The sequence below is a fragment of the Macaca fascicularis genome, chromosome 8 (assembly GCF_037993035.2).
Source record: "Macaca fascicularis isolate 582-1 chromosome 8, T2T-MFA8v1.1".
NCBI classification, from domain to species: Eukaryota; Metazoa; Chordata; class Mammalia; order Primates; family Cercopithecidae; genus Macaca; species Macaca fascicularis.
In genome coordinates, this window is record NC_088382.1 from 144,407,853 (window position 1) to 144,432,296 (window position 24,444).

The following is a 24,444-nucleotide window of genomic DNA, read 5'->3' on the forward strand; positions in this document are numbered from 1 at the left end:
TCACCCCTCCACCCTAAGCTTTTTCTTCTTTGAGACACGGTCTTGCTCTCTCACCCAGGCTGCAGTGCTGCAGCACAGTCATGGCTCACTGCTGCCTTGACCTGCCAGGCTCAAGCGATTCTCCCACCTCAGCTCCCCAGTGGCTGGGACCACAGGCACGCACCACCGCATCCAGCTAGATATTTTAGTTTTTTGTAGAGACAGGGTCTCACTCACCATGTTGCTGAGGCTTCTTTTTTGTTTTTTGTTTTGTTTTTTGTTTTTTTAAAGTAAGATGAGATGAGACAACAAAACCTCTATAGGTCAAGAGTTGAAGACCAGCCGATGAAGGTGGTGAAACCCCATCTCTACTAAAAAATACAATAATTAGCCATGTGTGTTGGCTTATGCCTGTAGTCCCACCTACTAGGGAAGCTGAGACAGGAGAAGCTTACCCTCTCCTGCTCTGACATCTGGAAAATAGCTAGGCCTGCCTAGCTGATGGGCCTTTGTAGCAGTTACGTAAGAAGCCACAGGAAGAAAAGTGGGCTAGAAGCTTCCTTTTAGTGGGAAGATTTCTAAGCCTTCTTTCTCTCCTGTGCTGAAGACCACCTTCATATCACTCGGAACGAATAACAGTGGTTAACTATTTGCATGTGTTTTCCCACACCCATTTGTGCAATCTTCCAAGATGCAGAGTAGTATCTGCATGTTCAGATAATTACAGTGGGATATGGAGAGGCTTTTGTGTATTTAATACATTTCATGCCTTAGAAGGATAAACTTTTCTCCAGATATAAGAAGAAACAAACAGAACTCTGGGGAGTGAAATTCTCTTCCATCCTTACAGAGAAACCCCACATATTCTCATTTGAGGATGCAGTAGAAAGAGTATGTGAAATGAGAAATTCTGGGAGGGGAAAAGCCCTTTTCCATTAACTAGTTCTGTAACCTTGGGTAAATCACAAACTTATCTTGATTTTAGTTTCTCCTTTGTAAAATGAGGATGAAATAAGATTTTGCAAATTTTTTGTGAAATCTTGCTATTGAAATGAAAATTATAATCTTTTATAAACTAACATCAATCTGGGCACTGAATAGAGATTAGTGGAGAGGGAACAGGGGATGCAGGTTTGCTCATCTTCTCCAAAGAGGAATGAGAGAATTAGAGGGGAGGAAATGAACAACTCAGGGCACTTCTTCTTGCTTCCTGTAACATACTTGACTCTGTTAATAAGGTTTCTTACTGCATGGCCATTGGAACACAACACAGTAATGAAGGGGAAAGAATAGATAACAAAATCACATGTTCCTTGGCCAAACTGTGTGCATGCGAACATTGCCTAACCTCTTTAAGACTGTTTCTCTGTCTTAAAATGGGGGTGGCCTCTTAGGGTAATGGTGAAGGTTTCCTGAGATACCTCATGAAAAAAAATGCCTAATGGTGTTCTGGACATGGTAGATGCTCGATAAATGCAAGTTCTGTTCTCTGTCTCATATAGGGGAATTCCTGCCCTTATAAATTTAATTTTGTCAACCATTTATTGAGAATTCATTTAGACCCTTCAAAAAAATTATATATAGAAAATTTAGGTAGAAAACTTCCATAGAACTTTCTGCTTCTATGATAATTGTCTGGGTGCAGTAATATGCCAATTAGGCTGTAAGGAAAAGGAAGCTTAAATATTACCTAAATGATTTTGAAACCTGTGTTATACAATCAATATATATTTAATGCAGCTTCCAGTTCATTCCATTCCACATTTCAGTGATTCTCACCATCTCGTATCACTCAAATGCAAAACACTCTTCTTTCCAAGGAGCTATTTCACTGTTTAAAAGAAAAAAATGCAGACAAACAAATATCACTGGCCTTCTTCCTGCCAGCTTTCAAATTACCCCCATTTAACCTCAGAAGAACAATCCAAAGAGATGCATCCTGTAGCTGAAATTTCAGCTAAAATGTTTCTATAACTTCCCAGCTGAATTGTCATTTGTAAGCCTTTTAAAAATTAATTATTAAAACCACTTCCATTAGTCTTTTGTTTGGCATTCATGCAATCATTTTTCTTTTGCTGTTTAACAAGAGAAAACCCACCAGCATTAGCTATAAATATATGGCACCAGATATGGAGAGAAGGCATATGACTCATGCTGGACTGTTCCCTAGGGCTAACTCAGTGACGACTGCATTCTGGGAAGTGTATCAGGTCTACTCTTAGCCCACAGACAAATCCCAATCCAGCCGGCCATATGAAGAGAATTCTCTCTTTTCAGTTCTATTTTCTTTCTCAGTTCAAGGCACTGGAACACTTCACTCACTTGGTCTGCTGGCAAACTCCTTCATCCATCCATCTCCCCATCAGTTGATCCATTCATCAGACATACCTGATTACCAACCATGGCCTGGCGCTGGAGGCAGAATATGAAATAACATGTCCCAAAAAGAACACTAGTGCAGTGTGGGAGAGTCCGACAAACGAATGACCTATTAGAGTGTAGTACAGTCTATCACAGCAGAATGAAATGAATGCAAAGGAAGCACAGACAAGGGTATCAGGGCAGACTTCTAGGAAAAGATTCTATCAAGGACAACTAAAGGGCAAAGTGGCAGGAGAATGACGAAGCATTCACATTGGAAGAACTGGATATATGAACTCACAGGATTACAAAACAGGATGTGGTGGGGAACTAAACGTGGTTTAAAATGGCTGTATTGGAGAGTCTGTTTAGGCTGCTGCCCAGAGATGAGGATAACAACGAAGGTGGGCTTAAGTCAGTGATCTTGGAATTGTGTGCCTCAGCTGCTAAAAGGGGTAACCAGGGAATCAGCTTAGCAGGTGGGTTCACATTCATGTGCTTTACACGTTGGGCTTTGGTGAATGATTTCTTTTTAAAGAGTAGGTTCCACTATAAAAAATCTTTGAAAACTACTGGCTTAGATAATTAAATGTCTGTGCTTAAGCCAGGGAATCTGAACCTAATTCTCAAATCGATGTTCAACAGATTGAGTGACAGAGAAAGTGTCTTGTGTTTTGCCTCATTCCCCATAGGACAGTGAGTCTCAACAGGAGGAGGAGAATGAGTTTGAAAAAATAATATAATTAACAATTTAGATCATGAAGAAACTGTGTACTGTTTTAACAATACAAACTACACAAAAGAAAACCCTATAAAACTGGTTGGTGGATTATGAGTTAAAATGTTGCAAAACTGCCAAACAGGTAACCACAGTGTGGGACAGACGTGCTGAAGATGCTGAAACGTACTTATTTGACAGCTCATGTACCCTCCTGACCCTGGTAAACAGCAAAGAATACACACTTAGTAGGAATTCACCGTCTATACTTTTTAAATGTGTTATTAAAAACACGACAACTGGGCAGTTGCAACACTCATGCTTATGAGTGTCTTATATCCAAAGTGAGGTTCCCTTGGCTTCTTTTCTTCTTTCATTTGCAAAGTCTGGCTACAAGAATGATTCAGTTCTCCTTAAAAGTCATTGCCAAAAGATGAAAAGTATAAAAGTATCTATCTTAAAAACCTTGCAACGTTAGAAAAAAGGCTTTAAAACCATATTACAGCATGTTATGAGAAACTTCCTATTATACTTTTACAGCAGCAACGTCAACGCAGCTTGAACATAAAACCTGTCATCTACATCAATCTTTATATCTTCCAAGTATTTTTATATTGATCGTTTTATATCCACAACCCTGAAGGTAGGATAAATGTGGTGACTGAGGCTCAATACATTCTTATAAATACATATAATCAGGAATTGCCTTAAGGGAAAAGGTATAGAATCCTGGTCCACTGAATTCTACCTCCACTGTTTCTCCAACCCCCATCTCCCACCCTCCAATACCTAGCACTCTGAAATGAGTTTTAAAAAATCAGCTGCCGTCCAAAACATCTTTAAGTAGTTATCTGATGTGGTGTGTTTACAAAATTACGTATGTAATGTTACAGGCTTTACCCAGACCTTGGGCCTGTTCTTGAGTTCCAAAAATGACTAGAATCTTCCATTATTTTCAGGTTTCTTCAATTCTCCATGCTGTCTTAATGACTCTCCCATTCACCCGCCCCTATTTCTTGTCCTGGGACCAAATGGTTGCCAGAGGCAACCAATGTGAATGTTCTCATCTTCCAAGACACACACACTGGTTCACCTAGGCAGGTAACTCAGTAAACGGTAACTCTAGTATCACTCTTCCTTGCTAGCAATGCCTATTTTCCTATACCTACCAAATTCCTATCCTCGGGGCCTCTTTCAAGTTCCACTTGTTGCAGGAAGCCTCCCCTACCTGCTCCTTGTCCACATGGATGTATTCTTTCCTTGTCTCCTACAATAATTGTTTCTCTTTAACACTTGGATCCTAGTTTTCTTATCATTGGTTCTGTGAAACACATGTTTAGAAGCCAGAAATATGGGTTCAAATGCTAGTTCAGGACCTATTAGGTTTTAAGCTACTTAACTTCTCTGAATCTCGATTTTCACATGAGAAACAAGGATAATCCTTTTTCAGGCAAATGAGGACAACAGTTAATATATTTAAGTACTTAGCTTTCCTCCACCTGACAGATAGTAGATGCTCAATAAATGCTGAATTGAAAAAAAAATGCAGGACCCATGTCTTATCCTCCTCTCATCCCTTAATTAACCTGGCATAAGCTACAAGGAAAGACTTACATGATTATTAGTTGTTTTTCCTTATTCATAGCTCACCTCTTGTTTCAGAAAAACAAAGTGAGTAATGTTTTTTTTCCCTTCGCAATTATAACTACCCGCATGAGTGTCATCACAGTCAGGGTACTAGTAATACTTTTTATAAGACAAATTTGCATCGTATTTTATAATTTTTAAAGGTGAAGTTTTGTGGGGGTTGTCTCATTTGATTTTTCTAGTAGCTTTTGGAAAGCAGGTAGGGAAAGTATCATTAAACTTTACATACTAGAAATCTTTTTATTATTTATTTTTGAGACAGGGTCTTGCTCTGTTGCCCAGGCTAGAGTGCAGTGGCGTGACTGTGGCTCACTGCAGTCTCAATCTCCTGTGCTCAAGCAATCTTCCCACCTCAGCCTCCAGAGTAACTGGGACTACTGGGATGTGCCACCATGCCTAATTTTTAAATTTTTTTGTAGAGATCAGGTCTCAGTATGTCACCCAAGCTGGTATATACTAGAAATCTAAGTTCAGTTTAGAGTGGTTAACATCAGGAATACCACTTTTACCTTAACTTATAGCTTACAAAGCATTTTAATGCCCATTTTCTTATTTGATGATTACTCAAGATCCTAATAGCATGTAAAATGTAATACCCTTAAAGTCTTCCAGGTATCAGTGGACACTAAACTTGGGGTGATCTGTTTTTTGTGGCTGCTACAAATAACCAAGATTTTTTTATTTTTAAGAAAGTATCAGTTGGCTACAGTGCATGCTTGAACGCCAGAGGTTTGAAGTGCACAGGGCTACTTATATGTGGATTTTGAAAGCTAAAAGTTACACCTACTGTGCCTTGCTTCTCCTGCCTCCTTTCCTACCTCTTCCACCTCTACTTCATCTGAAACAGCTAGATCAACCCCCCTCCTCCTCCTCCTCAGCCTGCTCAACGTGAACATGAGGATTAAGACCTTTATGATGATCCACTTCCACATAATGATGTGTAAATATATTCTCTCTTCCTTACAATTTTCTTAGTAATATTCTTTTCCCTAGCTTACAGAATACAATATATAATACATACGGCATACCAAATATGTGTTAATAGACTATTTGTTATCAGTAAGGCTTCCAGTTAATAGTAGTAGTTAAGTTTGAGAGCAGTCAAAAGTTAACACTCAGATTTTCAGGGGGTGGCAGGGTGGGGGTTAGGATCGGTACCCCTAACTCCAATGCTGTTCAAGGGTCAACTGTATATTGCCTCCATTGTAAACCAGGGGTGGATTTAATGTCTTGCCCCAAGCCTAAAGAAAACTAAGCCCTGCAAAGGCAATGCTTTATTATTTGAAAAGAGGTAGCTGTGAGTTCTCAAAAAGTTTCTCTTTCTTCTTACTCGTGTAATCTCTCAATGTTCTCAACGTAGAGTCACAAAATTAAGAGAACTTGATGTCTCTAAAATGTACGGTACAGTCCTTGTATCTTTATTCCTTCATGTTTCAAGGATCAAATTTCAAGTTTCCACCATTCAAAATAAATCTGCCAGCACTAAACTATTTCCTATAGAACGCCGTCTTTAAGATCCTAATAGCACTTAAAATGTAACACCCTTAAAGTCTTCCAGATATCAGTGGACACTAAATTCTTTAAGAATTCGCCATGACGTGGGCAATTCACCTACCAAGGCCTGTTACTGACTTTCTATAGTTCTAAGCTAAGTTGATTTAAGGAAATACATGAAAATATTAATTAAAATAACCACTTTTTCATTTGTTTTACAAGGTCTGTTTTTTCCCTGTGATATGAACCCAGTGGCAGATAACTGAATCATAGGGGTGATTTCCCCCATCCTGTTCTCATGTTAGTGAATAAATCTCACAAGATCTGACGGTTTTATAAGGGAAACCCCCTTTGCTTGATTTTCATTCCCTGGTCTGCTGCCATCCAAGATGTGCCTTTTGCCTTCCACTGTGATTATGAGGCCTCCCCAGCCACATGGAACTGAGTCCATTAAACCTCTTTTTCTTCATAAATAATTACCCAGTCTTGGGTGTCTTTATCAGCAGCATGAAAATGGACAAATACACCCTGCATCTCTTTTTAAGAAACAAAAATGAGGCAAGTACGTTTTTTCTTCCATTCCATTTCCATCCCCTACCCCAAGCTTTAAGTTTGTGGACATCCTCAAACTATTGTTATGAGCACATACATACATACATACATACATATATACATACACACAGTTTCAACATATATGTTGAAAATAAACTGATTTTCTTAATGCATATACATTTTTTGTCATTGTTTAAAGTTACATAAATAATACACTATATCAACCTTCTGTTACATTTTTCTCCAGTTAAAACAGTTTGAGATTTATTCATAGCAATATTCGTCCATTTTAGCTGTTTTCAATGTATGAAACAAAGTTATTTTTTCATTGTATTTCTGCAGGGGTTGGCAAAAGTATTCTGTAAGTCAAGGGTCCCCAACCCCTGGGCCGAGGACCAGTGCCAGTCCACACCCGTTAGGAACCAAGCAGCACAGCAGGTGACTGATGGCCAAGGGAGCATTACTGCCTGAGCTCCACCTCTTGTCAGATCAGCAGTGGTCTCTGTGAACTGCACATGCAAGGGATCTAGGTTGCACACTCTTTATGAGAACCTAATGCCTGATGATCTGAGGTGGAACAGTTTCATCCTGAAACCTCCCCCCTTACCCCTGTTCATGGAAAAAATTGTTTTCCCTGGTGCCAAAAAGGTTGGGGACTGTTGCTATAAGTGAACAAATAGCAAATATTTTAGGATTTGCAGAACATACAGTCTCTGTCAAATATTGTTTTTAAAAAATAGTTTTTTAAACAGTTATGGCAGGGTCCCCAAGACCACTGTCCAGTTCAATGACTCACAGAACTCAGAAAAGTGGTTATGTTGACAATTACAGTTTATTAGAGCAAAAGTACAGTTTAAAATCAGTAGTTTTAAAAGGCAGATAGGAAAGAGTTCAGAAGAGAGCAGGGGCAGGCTTCCAGTTGTCCCATCTGACAGGAGATGCATGCACAGCACTTAATCCTCTCTGAATGAATGTGGGTCATTTATGAAATATTATCAACCACAGAAGCTGAGACTTGATGTCCAAGGTTTTTACTGGGTGTTAGTCACATAGGCATGGAGAACAGAAATGGCAGATGTTATTCAGTTTCCACCTACCCCAGAGATTAAACTGATACTGCAAGGTGCAATGCCCTCACCATAAATCTGTAGCATCAACTATCTGGTGTGATCCAAGGCCCCAGGTAAACAAAGGCCTTGTGTCAGGCAGGATATTCCAAGGGCTTAGCACTATGATCTCCCAGGAGCAAGTAGAGGGCTAGACCTTTCTTTGAAAGGTGCAGGGTTTCAACACGCCAGATCTATTAAGTCACTCCTTTCATACACATGTCAAAAACATTCTTAGTTCATGGGCCAGGGAGCAGATCTGACTGGAGAATGGAGTGCTAAGTGTCTTTTAAGTTACCTTTTTCTTCCTGCTATTTCAATAACTGCTGTAAGGAACATCCTTGTACATTTTCACTGTATACATACACCATATGTTAACGATGACAAAGGTATGTTCTTTCAGAAGTATGCAAAATTGGAAATACATAAAATACTTGATTCTCTTTAAAAGCAAATCAGTCTCTAATGCTAATCACTAGAACCCCAAAATTATTAAGAAATTTCAGTCTTTCTTAGTAAGAAAACTGAATTTACAATCTAGTGAACTAAATATAAAAATTTTGTATTAGATGCTAATAGATTTAAACAAAGGTCTCAAGAAATATTCAATTTGAGTATCATATGTATTCTGTCATAAGCAATAAACTGCTGTTGCTTTTCTGCTACTTCATATAAAGAGAAAGGAACTTTTTGGTCAAACTGTTTTATTACATATATGTTCTCCTAATCTGAACTGTAACCTCTGTATGAATATTGACATTAGGAAAAAAACCCTTTAATTGTCACCAATATAGGAGACTGGTAGTTCACAAACTGCATTTGTTAATATCTTTAAAAGTAGATAAATTTAACAAAATACTGTAATTTTTTTATCCCTCTCTAAAGCTAAGGTTCTGCTTTACAATACATCAATGTGATTTCTAGTTTTTGAAAAAAGCAATTCAGTCTTCTGTCTCCCTGCAACAAATGCCTACAAGTGTTCTGACAATTTCTATACCTAAATATGATGCAAAACTTTAGTCTTGTAAAAAGACTGTTTTTTACTGCTAAGTAATGTGTAATTTCAACTTTACTAAAGTATAAATTGTTTTCTCAACATGTTTGCCAATCCCTGATATTACCTGACTGGATGTGAAATGGTATCTAACTGTGCTGACTGGCATTTCCTTGACTACCAGTGAGCTAAAACATTTTTCTGTTAATTGCCCTTTTGGTTCTCTCTCATATATTGCTCATTTTTTCCTCACTTAAGTAGTCCTTTATGTAACTTGAACACTTCCTTTGTCAGTTACTGGTAGATAATTGCAAGGTAAGTACCTTGCAAGTCTGTGGCTGGCCTTCTAATATTCAGTGTCTTTTGTCATACTTAAGTTTCTAGTTTTAATATAGTCAGATGTGTGACTCTTTTTCTTCATGGTTCCCACTTTGAGTCACATTCCTTACACTGGTTCACGTTTTCCTGTATTTCCTTCTAAAATATTTAAAATGGTATTCCCCCCTCCGCCACATTTAGGTCTTTAATCTACCAGTTTTTAAAAATATGGTACGAGAAGGGTATATAATTTTTTCACATATAGACATGCAATTGTCCTGTCATTTATTGAAAAGTTACTAATTTCTCCACTCTGTCATGTATCAAGTTCTCATGTATCTGTTTCTGTACCATAGATTTACATGTTTATCCTGGCATCACAAGGGCTGTGTTATCACTATAGTTTTATAAGTCCTACTGTCTTTTATGATAGGTACTCCCCTAACCTTATTTTTCCCTTAAAAAAAAAAAAAAAATTCTCAGCTTTGTCTTTCTACATTTAGGTTAGGTTGATTAAATTCCATAAAAAGTTTTGTTGAGAATTTGATTGGAACTTCAGTGAATTTATAGATTTGAAGAGAACTGACACTTTAATGTACTGATTTTTCCCATTCTCTAACATAGACAATTGCTCCATTCATTTTAGTCTACTTTTACAAAATCTTGCATATTTTTATTGGACGTATTATTAGATCCCCTTAGAGTTTTAATTGTGAATGAAATTCTTTCAAATAATACACTTTCAAACATACTGTTTGAAGTGGAAAAGAACACTACTAATTCCTGCAGATTGCTCTTATATCCAAAATCTCTCAACTCTCACATTAGTTATGCTACTTTGTAGTTTTCCTTGGACTTTCAAATAAACAATGATCTTGCCCATTAACAATAACTGATTCTCTCTTCGCAATCCTTATGCCTATTATTTCTTCTTCTAGTCTCACTGCACTGGCCAAGATCTCCAGTGCAACATGGAACAGATGTAATAATACAATAGCCCATTTCTGTACTATTGCTGACATTAAGGAACGTCTCTAAAATTGTACCATTAACTTGTAACAGTAACTATGGGTTTTGGTAAGCTATCATTTATCGTACTAATACATTTATTCATCTATTAAGAGGATGTTTTATTTTTAAAATCCTAAGTGAATATAACTTGCATTTTGTTGGCTCTCCCCTCCAATCCCCTGCATTCACTGAGATAGTAACATGCCTTTTCTCTTTAATCTATTAACATGGTATATACTATGTGAAAAGATTTTCCAATGTTAAATCATTCTCCCATATGGAAATAGTCCTTACTTGGTCACAATGAATGTATTTCAATAACCCATCCAGAGCTTGTGTGTTCAGAGTAGATTTTAAAAAACAGATTTAGACTTATTTAATAATACGTATTTGGCAACACTCATCAAAAAATATCTAAAATTTCAAATTCACATAAATTCACAATCACTTTCTAAATCAAATAATTTTAATTTTATCCGTTTTCATGCCTTCTTTCCTGATATCAAGTTGTCTTCTTTTTTCTTTTTTAGACAGGCAGGGTCTTGCTCTGTTGCAAAGGCTGGAGTGCAGTGACACAATTATAGCTCAGACGATCCTCCTGCCCCAGCCTGCCAAGTAATTGGGACTACAAGTGCATGCCACCGCACCCAGTTAATTTTTAAAATTTTTGTAGAGACAAGGTCTCGCTATGTTGCCCAGGCTAGTCTTGAACTCCTGGCCTTAAGCTATCCTCATACCTCAGCCTCCCAGGGCCATAGGATTACAGGCATGAGCCACTGTGTCTGGCTAAGTTGTCTTTTCTTATTGACCAATTTTGCCAGGAGAGTGATAACCTCTACCCTGATTCTATCATCACAAATTAGTTTAAAATGTTCCTTTATGCTTTATGTCCTTTAAATAGTTGCCTACCCCAAAGCATGAAGACACTCTCGTGTTTCATTATTTCTTTTCACATTTAAACCATATTCCATATGGAACTGATATGGTGTCAAGGAAGGGGTCTACTTTTTTCCCCAATACAGCTATCTAATTGACTGTACCATTACAATAGTTTCTCTTTCTCAAAAGTCACAGATGACCTAAATGTGTGGATCACCATGTAGACAGAATTCTATCTAGTCTTACTTTGGTCTATTTGCCTATCCTTATACCAGCCAACATCAGTGTTAATTACAACTATACTTTTATAATCACAGGTCTTATGTCTGTTGGTGAACATTTTTCAGTTTTGTTGCTCAAGTTTATCTTGGATATTCTTGGTCCTTTGTATTTCTTCAGTTTGTTAATTTCTTCAACATACTGTTGGGACTTTGATAATATCATATATTGAAGTTACAGTTTAATTTACAAAATTGACTTCCAAGTAATGAACATGGTATATCCATACATTTAGAATTTTAAAAATTTCTTAAATGATTAAAAAATTTTTGTATTTATTTTACGCTAGTGTAAGTGGTATCATTTTATCAATTTCTATCTTTCTGATACATAGAAATAAAATTTCTGTATAGTTTGTATTCAGTGACCTTGATAAGTTATTTTGTTTGGTGAGTCTTTTGAAATTTCTATGCACACAACCAGTTGTCTATAAATGGTATTATTTTCTTCTTTCTAAACATTGTATCTTTTTACTTCAGGCCTTATGTTATTGGCTAATATCTCAAATATGTTAAACAATAGAGGTTATTATTGTTTTTAGACTTCAAAGAACCAACATATTGGCTTTCTCTATTGTGTGTTATTTCACTGACTTTTTGTCTTTTATTATTTCCTTGCTCTTCTTTTTCTAGCTTCTTGAAAATAGTTTAGGTAACTGATTTTCAGCGTTGCTTCTTTTCTAATGTATGCATGTAAGTCTATAAATTTTCCTCCATGCACTGCTTCAGCTGCAACTCACATGTTTTGCTGTGTCATATTATTCACTTGAAAATATTTTGAAATTTGTTTTGTTCTTTGACCCAGGGCCTACCAAGAAATCTATTACATAATTTCAAAGTAGTTGAGGGTTTCTCCAATCATCTCTTTTGCTGTTTTCTAGTTTAATTCCACTATGTTACAGAATGTAAGATGAATGCTTAGTATACACAGTGTGGTACATGTAACTTACGTAAAGTCATTGCTTAAGTCTTGCTACCATTCTGATGGAACAGTCCACTAGGAGGATGAACTAGTGTTCTAATCAGAGAATGCATACTCTAGTGGAAGCTATTTTAGGTATTGTTGACTGCTTCTTGATCAACATACAATGTTTTATTTTTCATACTAAATGGTAGAAATTTTTATTAGTGAACTGCTAACTAAAATACTTTTTTAAATGGGCCTCCAACGGTGAGATTAAAGGTTTTCAGATTAATAGCAGAGTAACACATACCACCATTGCAAGAAGAGGCCATAAGAATCCAGCATGGCCTGTAGCCCTTATATTTTGGGATGATGTCCTAGTCTAACCCCCTAAAAGGCTCTTGTCCAGCCATCAACACACCTTCTGTTAAGGTAATAGAATCCTGCTTCTTAAAGGAACCTTTCAGGCAAGATGGTGGTTAGAGCACCTCAACGGGCTGAGAGCAACTTCCTTTAGCCTGCAGAACATGCTGTAAGATCAGTTTTCTTGCTCAGTTAATATAGGTATTTGTAACAGAAGTTGGCATGAAACTGTTTTCATTATAACGTAGCTGTTAGGGGGTAATTTGGTGGCAGGAGTACGCGTGAAGAGAAGGAAGCTACCTGTTCCCCTCGCCTCAAAAACTTGAGTGCGTAACATTTATCTACCAAGAATTGTATACTACACATTCTTAGGTCAGTTCACAACTGCCTCACACCTTGTTTTCTCCTTAAACTCCTAAAATACATACGTATATTGGATCTTCCATGAATTACTTTCATTTTTCTACCTCTTCTGTGCTGTATTTTAGCTTATTCCTTCTGTTTTGAAATTTCCTTCAGGCCAGGCATGGTGGCTCATGCCTGTAATCGTAACACTTCGGGAGGCCAAGGTGGGAGGATCACTTGAGCCCAGGAGTTCGAGACCAGCTTGGGCAACACAGTGAGATTCCATCTCTACAAAAATTTTAAAAACTAGCCGGGCATGGCGGTACATACCTGTGGGTCCCAGCTACTTGGGAGGCTTAGGTGGGAGGATCACTTGAGCCCAGGAAATTGAGGTTGCGGTGTGCTATGATCATGCTGTGCAATAGAGCAAGACTCCATCTCCAAAAATGCGTAATTTCTTCAAATGTGTTTGAATATATGCCAATTCTTTCCCCTAATGATTTTAAGAGAAGCCAAGAGAACACATACTTCCGTACATCTTATTCATTGCTTTATTAAGGTCAGTACCTTAATGTGCCTGACATTTTTAAGCTAAGCAAGGATATTCTGAGAGCAAAACTGAAATGTAAACTTCAGCTTTCCCACAGAAAACTTCCTCTTTCTCCACCCTAAAGTCTTGGGTTCGGACAACTTTGTAGCTTCCCCGGGTTATTGTGTAGAATTCTGCTCATTCTCCTTCCTGAGGCTGGAGCACCTGCTAGGGTCTTGGCTTTGTGCACAGGTCTCAGTCCCAGCTTTCCTATATAGTCAGGCCATATCTCCAGCTGTTAAAGTCTCAGGGTCCATTGGTGAGACCCACAGCCAACACTATTATCCCCCTAGATCAGTGTACCTTCAGCTGCTGAGTTTACTATTCTGGCTTTGTTTTTTCTTCATTTCTGGCAGCTGGGATTTCCTTTTTCTTTTGTGGTTAGCTGTGTGTATGTTTGTTGTTTTCTATGACATTTCTATGAGTTTAGAATTATGGGATGGTGGTGGTAGGATAATTTATGTTAGTCAGAATAAGTAACCTATATAGAAGTTCTTCACCCTTCCGGGAAATCCTATGACAAATGACTACTTAAATTGCCATAAAAGGTGAATTTAAGTAGAAGGATCCAAATAAAACTTTGATTTTGCTCAGAGTGACAATATGCCCAGCAAAAAAAAAAAAAAAACTATGCTTCTCAGCATCTCTTACAGCCAAAAGATAGCCATGTGACGCAGCTGTGGCAAATGAGACATAAGCTGGGAGTTTCTGAAAGAGCCTTGTCTTTGTGAAAAAGGCAGCAAGACTTAGGGGTTAAAAAAACCAAAAATCTGGTTTAAGCTACTGTCTTAGAGTTCTCTGTTACACCATAGCCCAATTCAATCATTAGCTAATACACTTTGAAGAGCAGATCAAATGAAAAAAACACAAAACTGAGAGTTGGAAGAAAATGTTTATTTAGCAAAAAGGTATGGAGTAAAATTGGTAGAACAGAAAGGAGAAAATAGAAGTGGGGAATTTTGAGAAGTTGTTTTAAAACATGGTAACTGGCAAGTAATTCTGACAAAATTCTCATAGGTAATGAAGCTTCATATGCCCTTACTGCCTAATTAAAAGGTACCTAATAATCAATTTTATTTGTATCAATTGTATTGAGAATAATTTTCTCTAACCTTCTACTTTCATAAGGAAAAATACAGTGAACACCTAGACAGTTGTCTTCACTGCCTGGCACAAAGTATCAATGATTTAACTGTGGAGAGTAGTATCAAGTAGAGACTTGTCTTCTTGTGTTCGGAAGTATTACCCTTTATGCATCTTAATTGTCAGGTATGCCTTTGCCATTTGAACTCTGTTACTCTTCCCTATCACATTAGCATAATGGAGATAAAACCATTGTTTTTCATTACCTAACCAAGAGTATCAACTAATTTAAATAAAATTTCTAGCAGTAAACAACTGTATATATGTGATTTTTTAAAGTTGGTTTTTCTCAAATTTAAACGATACAGTATTAACTGTAACTCCAAGAAAGATTTGAGGTCTTCTACTTACCAGGCACAGTGGTAGTCTGTATGAATATTTCACATCAATCATAACAAGCCAGAAATAGAGATGATCCCTATTTTGTCGAGCCAAAGAGCTTGATCACTGTCATATGACTAGACAGTAGCAGGGCTGTAATATAAACCCAAGGTTTTTGATTGCAAGAAAATACCTTTTTATAGTGCCATTATGTTGCTTTTACATAATTTCTGATCATAGCACTTATTAATTCATATTTAGTGGACAGTTTTCTCCATTGGGCAGTCACTTTATTACTTTATTTTCTTAGTAAAAGGAAAAAAGTGTGAAGAAGGGAAGTGAAAAATTGATCCAATCCTTAGGATTACAATGGCAATTAAATAGCTGTTTAAAAAAGCGGGGGTGGAGTGAGTTGAGAATGTGGCCAGATTGTTTAGAAGACTTTTACCAGTCACTTTTGCTCCCGGACTACCTTCCACTCAGAGATGGAGGGGACCGCACTTAAAAATAAGAGACAATTTTATTCCTTCAGCAAATATTTATCATGTCAATGAATTTATAAATATGAGTAAACCCATCTCTGTCCTCAAGGGGCTCACAATCTAAGAAGGGAAGTAGACACACAGATAAATTAGTACATTTAGCACTAGTGATAGCAATTTAGCACTACTGAGTACAAGGCACATTTATGGACAGGACCAACTACCTCGGAGTTCCAAGATCAACATACTATTAAGACTTGGCACTGGAACTGAGTTTTGAGAAATGGGATATTTTCTGAGTGTTTGGTATGTGCCAGATAGTGTGATACGCCAGAGGTCCCCAACCATTTTGGCACCAGGGATGGGTTTCGTGAGATGGTTTTGGGAAGGAACTGTTCCACCTCAGCTCATCAGGCAATAATTAGATTCTCATAAGGAGCACGAAACCTAGATCCCTCACACGCACAGTTCACAACAGAGTTCGTGCTCCTGTGAGTATCTAATGCTGCCACTGATCTGACAGGAGGCGGAGCTCGGGCCCTAGTGCTAGCTTGCTCCCTGCTTACCTCCTGCCGTGCAGCCTAGTCCCTAACAGGCCACAGACCAGTACCAGTCAAGAGTCTGGGGGTTGGAGACTCGTGCTAAGTGATTTACCTAGATTACCTAATCAAATCCTCATTACAATTTAAGAGACAGGTGGCCCCATTTTGCAAATGCCAGGTGGTTTAACCAAGAACTCATTCTACTAAATACCGTGCTCTACTGACATGCACACACACACAATAACTGAATGTAGTCACAGAGGAAAAGGAATTTACAAGACTATAACTCTCATTTACATACAAAAAATTTGAGGTAAGAATGTGTAAGGAATTAGCTAAAGGTTACATAGTAAAGATAGAGATATCTCATTTCTTCTATTTAAGGCCTGTCTGTTGTATGATCACTTTTTCCTAAAAATAGTTTTCTCTTCCTGGTTTTGCCTTTGACTCCTTCAAACAATCCATTAGCACTTAGAGCTATCTCAAATCACATGCCAACTTACCGAAGAATGAGGTAATTAAATGACTGCAGCACAAGGACACACCACTTAAAAGGGTTAGCTAATATTTAAAATAAGATATTTACTGTAAATATCAGTGTTTTATAAGCAATGATCTGAAAAGACTGAGAAACAAAACAAGTTTGCCACCTTTTATGAACACTGCTTCTTGCATGTTCAACCTGTTACACATGGACATACATACAAGGTAGAAGTTCAAATCACAGGCTAGCCAACACAATTTTAGAAGAGACTTCTCTAACATAATCTGTTCTGTTCTACCTATCTCTAACGTGTCATACCTTATAATGTTTTGTTTTATTGTTCCAACATCCCTGTATAACCTGGACCGCATAAAGCTTTTTAGGCACTTTGATTAGTGTTTTCTAATGTTATTCCTTGATAGTCTTTTACCTGCTTTGTCTGAGCTGCCTGAGGCAGGCTTAATCATTTTTTTAATACATAATGAAATAATTCAGACTATTTATCTGCTCAGTTTGAAGCTAAATGTTTGAATGCTTGCATAAGAAAGTTTAACTGCCACAGGATCAAAATAAAAACCCTAATGTTCTTATAATGCAGGTTTAAAAACACATGTTAAATGACTTAAAGATTCAAGGTGGACGAACTTTAAGATTTGACTAGGATACACATCACATGATTTGGTGGTAGACACTGAGGGAGCTCACATGAGCTTGGGAGCAAAATAAATTGAAATAGTACTTACTAAACAACTTTGTTGCTAGCGCTGTGCACGGTCCTTCATATAGTTCTCTTATCTAGTCCTCATAACAACCTGATAGCCTCCATTTTTTTTAATTTTAATTTTTTTTTCACAGAGAACTATCCAGAAAAGATGAACAACTTGTTCAAGGTCACAAAAATGGCAAGTGAGGGAGCTCAGATTAGATCAGAGGTCTAATTCCCAAGGGCATGTTTGTGATATTGTGAAATATATATTTGCTCTTCATCTCCACTTCCTAAAGCCCCTGGAATCTCTGAAATCGTAAGAATGTTATTTGTATGCTAATGGAATGAATGTTGCTGGGGACCTGTAGATAGTTTCAGGGTGGGGTCTGGTCACCGGAAAGATCAAAGCAGAATGATATGGTTGGAGCTTTCAGTGCCACCCTCCAACCTCCAGGGACAGGACAGGGCTTGAAGATTGAGTTAATCACCGGCGACCAATGATGTAATCAATCATGCCTACAGGCTGCAGGGGCAGAAATGAAGTAATCCCTTTCCTCCCCATCATATATAACCATGGTGGATACCCCTATAATGAAAAAAAAATTAACAAGTATAACAAAGTTATTACATGCATATGTGTGCACAGGAGTCATACAAAATGTGAAAACTCAAAGAAAGGGCTGATAGATGGCTGACACTTAAGTATCCTTTTCATTGGGGAAAGAGGTGGAGCTGTAAATAAATGGGCCTGAAGATCAGACAATGGTTTGTAAATGATTCCCTTTGGGAACTAAATGGGACTGGAGAACATATTGGGACAGGTCATCTGGGCTCCAGGTGTGGTGTTTAATTTTCAGTCTCTTCCTCTGTGATATAAGTTTTAATCTCTGGTTAATGCAATTTCAGGGACGGAATCTCAGGTAATTGTGTTCCTCTCTGAGGTCCAGTTTCTAAGTAAATAAGGGAACTTTGGGGAACAGCCTCATCTTGTGCTTTGGGAGAGACAGGATTTGAGTGAGGAGAGTTGGAGAAGGTCAAGAGGCCTTGAGGCTGCTGCTTTAATTCAGCATGTCAAAGCCCCATATTTTGGGATACTGATTTCTGAACCCTAACATGATGAAGCCTCCACAGAAACTCAGAAGGGCAGGGTTCGAATGAGCTTCAAGATAGCTGAACACATGAACTGACTATTCCCAGAGGGTGGTGCACCTGGAGAAGGCACAGAAGCTCCGTGATCCTTCTCAGTAGCTTGCTTATATGCTCCTTGTCTTTCCGGCAGTTCATCTGTATCCTTCACAGTATCCTTTATAATAAACGGGTAAATGTAAATAAAGTGTTTCCCTGAACTCTGTGAGCTGCTCTAGCAAATTAATCACACTTGAGGAGGGGGATCTCTAGCCAGTTGGTCAGAATCACAAACCGCTAACTGCTTGTGACTGACATCTGAAGGAAGGGGTAGTCTTGTAGGACTGAGCCCTCCACTTGTAGGATCTGACACTATCTCCTGGTAGATAACGCCAGAATTGAACCGAATTAGAGGACACCTGGCTGGTATCCACTGGAGAATCTGCAGTAAAGAACTGCTGGTTGTTGTTGGAGAGAAATCCCCACACACATTTGGTGAGAGAAGTGTTGAGTGGAATGTGAGAGGAGAAAGCACTTCTGCTTTTTATCCTTTATCTAATAATGTTCCTTCCCCTGCACTGAACTGCCTCCTAAGGAAGCACCAGGAATGAGAAAGGACATCTGCTTTTCACATGTGTCACCTGACAGGCTTGTCATGATGACGGGTTAATAAAGAGACTAAAGAAAACCATTACGAAAAAAATATGTGAAATTTACTTTGGCCATGAAGATGAATAGCAGTCAGACATTCCTGACAACTGCTTCTACTTTAGGTCTAGTGACTATGAAGCACAAAGATTCTCTACAAATCATTAATAAATAAATACATATATGGATGCAAGCATGTATTAACTTTGCTTAATGTTTTAGCTTAATCTGATATTAATTTCTGTATGTTAAAGGTTCGTTTATCACCCATGTAACATAGTCGTCTGCACATCTAATCATGACATTATATCAGTTTTGAAGACATAGTCTGGTCATTGCATTTAATATTGATTTGAAGAATTTATAACATTAAAAAAGTTTAAGATTACAGATTGAAGGACCAAACATTTATAAAGTTATCTGAAAATGAAGGACTGACGATACCCAATCCACAAACTGTTTCTCATTCATACTCATACCTTTACTTGAAAAATAACTCAGTATTTTGGTGAATACTGACTGTGCTGTTGACTACAAACAGGAGTTTTGTATGTGCTATTGACTACACATAGGAAAATAATTTTAAGTTATATTAAGTATAAACAAGCTATACGTGAAACTATAGTTGTACTATAATTTCAGATAACCTATAAAGTGGGGAAAGCTTATCATAATGTCAAAATGACTGGGTTATCTAAATAAAGGTAACTGTATACCTTTAAGTGCCTTTTAGACCTTTCAACCAAAAAAACCTTATAAAGGTCCTCTCTACCCCCAGGGAATTTGAGCTCTTACAACATTTGCACAGAAAACAAGTGGCAAAGGAAGTTTCTCAAACTAATTTTAAAAAACAGAACAACCCACAAATCCTGTTTTTAAATATTTTTTGACAAAAGAAAAAATATTGAACATATTTTAAGGAACGATTTTGAAACAAGCAAGGAAAAGGTCGCAACTTTGAAACCAGTTATAACTGCACCTGGACAGTCTCAAGACAGAAAGTTAAGTAGCTCAACAGGTTCTACTGCTAAGATTTTGAATCACGGGAATAACATGTATTAAATAGTAAAAATACCCTTGGGACTGGTTCTTTTCCATAACAGTTAAAGAAAGTTAAGGCTAATATTAAAAAATAATCCTAATTTATATACATATAAAAATTCTAAATGTGAAATTGTTGTCAGTTTTATAATGTACTAGTAGCTTTGTGAGTAATTAAAAAATAAAAATACTTTTACATTTTAATATGGAATTTAAAACAAGAATATTTCTAGATTTAAAAAACCTCTCAATATGAAGTCATTATCAATGAAGAGGTTAGTTGATTATAATATTGCATAATATTTTGCACTGAGTAACACTTTGACATTTACTAAAAAAGAAATCATTAAAAAAACTTGAAATGAACATAATTAAAAGATAAACTCTATTATATATTACAGATTCCCCCCATCTTAACTGAATTTTTTCAATTACTAAAGTCTACAGGAGACATTTAGAACCATAACATTTTCCTATTGGAAATCGATAAGAGAAAGAAATCATGAAACAGGGGTGAAGCTAAATAATTCATGCCAAATGCTCACCAAATACTAAGATACCAAATCTTCAAAATTCACAGAAAAAAGTTCAAGTATAATTTCAGAACACATCCCAAAATTATCAAAGACATCCAATTTTACATTATCTATTAATAACAAATGGTAATATGGTAAACAAGGGGGGAAAACTGAGGCATTTTATCATATATCCAGATTTCATAACATCTAAAACTGATAAGCACACATTAATCAGAAAATATATGATTAGAATATGTTACTAAAATTCTGTAACAATTCTAATAAATATACAGTGTTTTAAAAAATGAAGGCATGTACCTTCCTATAACGGTGGGAGACAGCTAACTGTTAAGTAGAATGTTTCACTGTATTAATTCAAACAAGAAAAACACTCAAATTTTCACTTAAGTACAACTATAGTTTCATGTATAGCTTATTCTAAGTGACAAAGTGAGGCAAATCTGATAGCTCACATGATCAAAGACCTTATTATATAATCAGGAACGTACATAATATAAAGATATAAACATATGGCCATTAAACAAGAAGAAAAAAGGCAATGAATTAAACACTAGAATTAGGAATTTAACCTACAGGCTATTTTTTAGCCTAAACCACATGCATATGCGGAGTATTTTTCACATCTGAGCATATGAAAGAAAAATTCTATATTTTATGCACTGAGGTTCAAAAACAAATTGATGGGCAATTCCCAAATATGCTTAATTTGGGAGAAAAACACTTCATAAAACTACCTTTAGGTTATATGCTTTGTAATGCATTGCAATATGTTTCTTGAAGTACTATAAATGATAAAATAATGTAAGCATTTGGCAAGTTTCAAATTAACATGTGGAGCTAAAACGTAGTATGCTTTGCACCTAAGTACAGAATACAACAGCTCTCTTGTAATGACAAAGAAAATAACAAATTATTCATTAAGCAAATAAAATATATAATTAGAAAAACAGCACTCACCTTCAACAAGTCTTCATGCTTCCATTTCACATTTTTATTTAATCATGTATTTCTCATAACATTTAAACATCTTTCATAGGAGCACCAAACATGAATTCTAATTCTGGATTTAGGCACAGGCAAGAGCATACAGACACTTGCCAAGCTGCTAGGATGTGTGTACTTCTTACGTAATTTTTGTTTTATACTTGTTTGTTTTGCTTTTTACCTATACAGAATGTGGATGCATCACCAAAAAAAGAAAAGGCAGGCTGATTTCATGCAACTGAAAAACAAAGCTATAAAAAATTAATTTTCAGTATTTTAAGTAAAGGCATGAAAATGGAAATAACATTTAGACCAAACAATACATATATAGAACTAATTATCAGGTATTTGCTTATTTTTAAATTGTTACCTCATTTAGTCTCAACAATCCTATCAGGTAGGTGCTATTATAATTCCAATTTAGTGGACTGAGGAAACAGAGGCACAGAGAGATTAGTAACTTCCCCCAAAGTAACATAGCTAAGTAACTGGCAGAATCAGGATATGAGCTCCAGAAGCTGGGCTTCGAAATTCCTTGCCACTATATTACAATAATATCAAAGATTCAAAGCATTTCCATTAAACCAAAAAGTTGGCATCATCTTTATTGCTAAAATAAAAACAAGTTATGTCTGCTTTAAGCATTATAGCCAACGATTTACTGAACACCTAAAAGACAGCACTAATAATAGCTAGCATTTATTGAGTACTTAATATGACAGGTACTGTACTAATGAACCACTTTATATTCATCATATAAGTCAATCCATGCAACCACCATACCTATTTTGCAGATGAGAAAACCACCGAGGTACGGAAACAGTGCCTTTCCCTCCTCCAAATCCTGTAGCAAATTCACTTGTGGAGTCCAGATGGCAACAAATGTCTGATGTCAAAGCCCATGCTTGCTGAAGCACATTGCAATACTACAAACCTGACCCCAACTACCAAAGGGTATTCTTTTGTCCCAATACTCAGAGCCTTATGTCATGTTAGTGCTATAGCAAAATTGAAAAGATACAATAAAAATTTAAATTGAGTAACAAATTTAAAGGAATTTTAATAACGTTTAATAAATTTAGGGTAATTTTTCCTCTATAAGCATACTGCTTTTCCGTTTTAACTACTCCTACTCCAACCATGGTTTCTTCTGCTTTTCTCTGCAAACATATTCAAGTAGATCCCTGCCAGCTAGACAATTAACACACTTTTTCTCTGGGAGAACAAAATGGTCTCACATTTCCAACAAACCTTTAGTCACATTACATTAAAAATTCAAGCCTCTGTATACTATTCTTGCCAAATCTTTATCAATGTTAATTGGTTGATATTCCAAGTCAGCTGAAGTAAACATCCACCTCCCAGCCAATCCATGTATTACAGCTGAGTGTAGGATGTTTACATGAACTGAAACTTGGTTTAAAGCAGGACTTAAACTCTTTACTAAGTTTGTATGGTCCTTTAAGTAAGACTCTGTTGAAAAAAAGAACAGGCACAGCATTCACATAAAATGAGGCAAGACTCACCCAGAAAGATATGCTGAGAGAAAGTGTAGAATCCAAGGAAAAGGCAGAAGTGAGCTGGGTGTTTGTTTCTTTGGAAGCTGGGGTGTCCAGGGTGGTGGTGGGGGGCACACTACAGGCACACTACTATGCCTGGCTAATTTTTCTTATTAAAAAAATTTTTTTAGAGACAAGGTCTCACTATATTGCCCAGGCTAGTCACAAAGAAGTGATCTTTTCACCATAGGAATTTACAACAATAAATGCAGACATCCTGTAGCGTTCCATATCTAAATGTAGCTGATTGTCCAGCCTTCCTATATCCTTCCCTTCAAAACAATCAAACTTGCATTTATAAGAGCTTACTTGATGACCAGTATGATGCATCAACCAATCTTCATTAAGAAGATTCCTCCTTTAGGTAAAAGACAGTTAATGAAACACTGTGAGGAGCTTAGTCATCTCTCCTCCCCCTCAAACCTCTCCCTCATCTTCTCCCCCACATTCAGAATTCAGATAATTTCATCTCAAGCACATCTTTCCCACACTCTGATCTCTTTCCACCTTCTACTGTTCCCAGTGTCATTAAGGTGTCTCAAAGAAATGTCTCCCCCTCTTTTTGCATTCTTTCTGATTAAAAATATATTCCCACAATTATCTCCACTAACTATTACCAGTGGTCCTACCAATACACTTGCATCAAAGAAGAGGAAATCTTCAAATTTGGGAGTAAAATTACATATAATAACCACTGCCAGCAGGCTTTAAAAATCTTTGGCATTTCATAGGCAACCCAGGACTTTCAGGAACCTTGCCAGTCTCTACCTGGTCTCTTGTCCCCTTCGGGCTGTTTTCCAGAAGTATCGGTTCTCAAGATTAAATACACATATACCTCCCCACCACCCCACTCTACAACCACACTGCTTTTCTGTTTCAACTACTTCTATTACAACCATATTTTTTTCTTCTGCTTTTCTCTGAAAACATATTCAAATAGGCCCCTCCCAGCTAGACAATTAATATACCTTTTCTCTGGGAGAAAAAATGGTCTCACATTTTCAACAAACCTTTTTATAATCAAACTTCTGGATTACTACATGTTTTTAAGTTAAGGATTTTTCTGTTCTACTTCATGTATTAATTGGGTATAATATCTAGCAGGAAAAGAATGTAAGATGAGCTCCATGATTCTGAAAGCATGGGCCTACAGGAGAAGCATCAGCAGTAGTTGGGAATTGTAAAAAAGCACATTCTCAAGTTCCACCCCAGACCTACTGAATCAGAAACTTTTTTTTGCAGGGCCCAGCAATCTGTGTTTTAATCAATAAGCCCTCGAGTAATTCTGATGCAAGCTGATATTGAAAAGCAATGGACTGTTTCACCAAATCT

At 36.9% G+C, this 24,444-nt stretch overlaps 1 long non-coding RNA gene across 2 annotated transcripts in view; it reads right to left on the minus strand.

The window, feature by feature from the left end:
* The window catches only part of LOC107130700 (uncharacterized), a 77,675-nt gene extending 56,018 nt beyond the window's left edge, over positions 1 to 21,657 (minus strand). For both annotated transcript variants that reach the window (XR_012416956.1, XR_001493173.4), the window contains exon 1: positions 21,527 to 21,657. This is a non-coding gene — a long non-coding RNA (uncharacterized lncRNA). The remainder of the gene's footprint in view (positions 1 to 21,526) is intronic.
* Between the last annotated feature and the right edge of the window lie 2,787 nt (positions 21,658 to 24,444).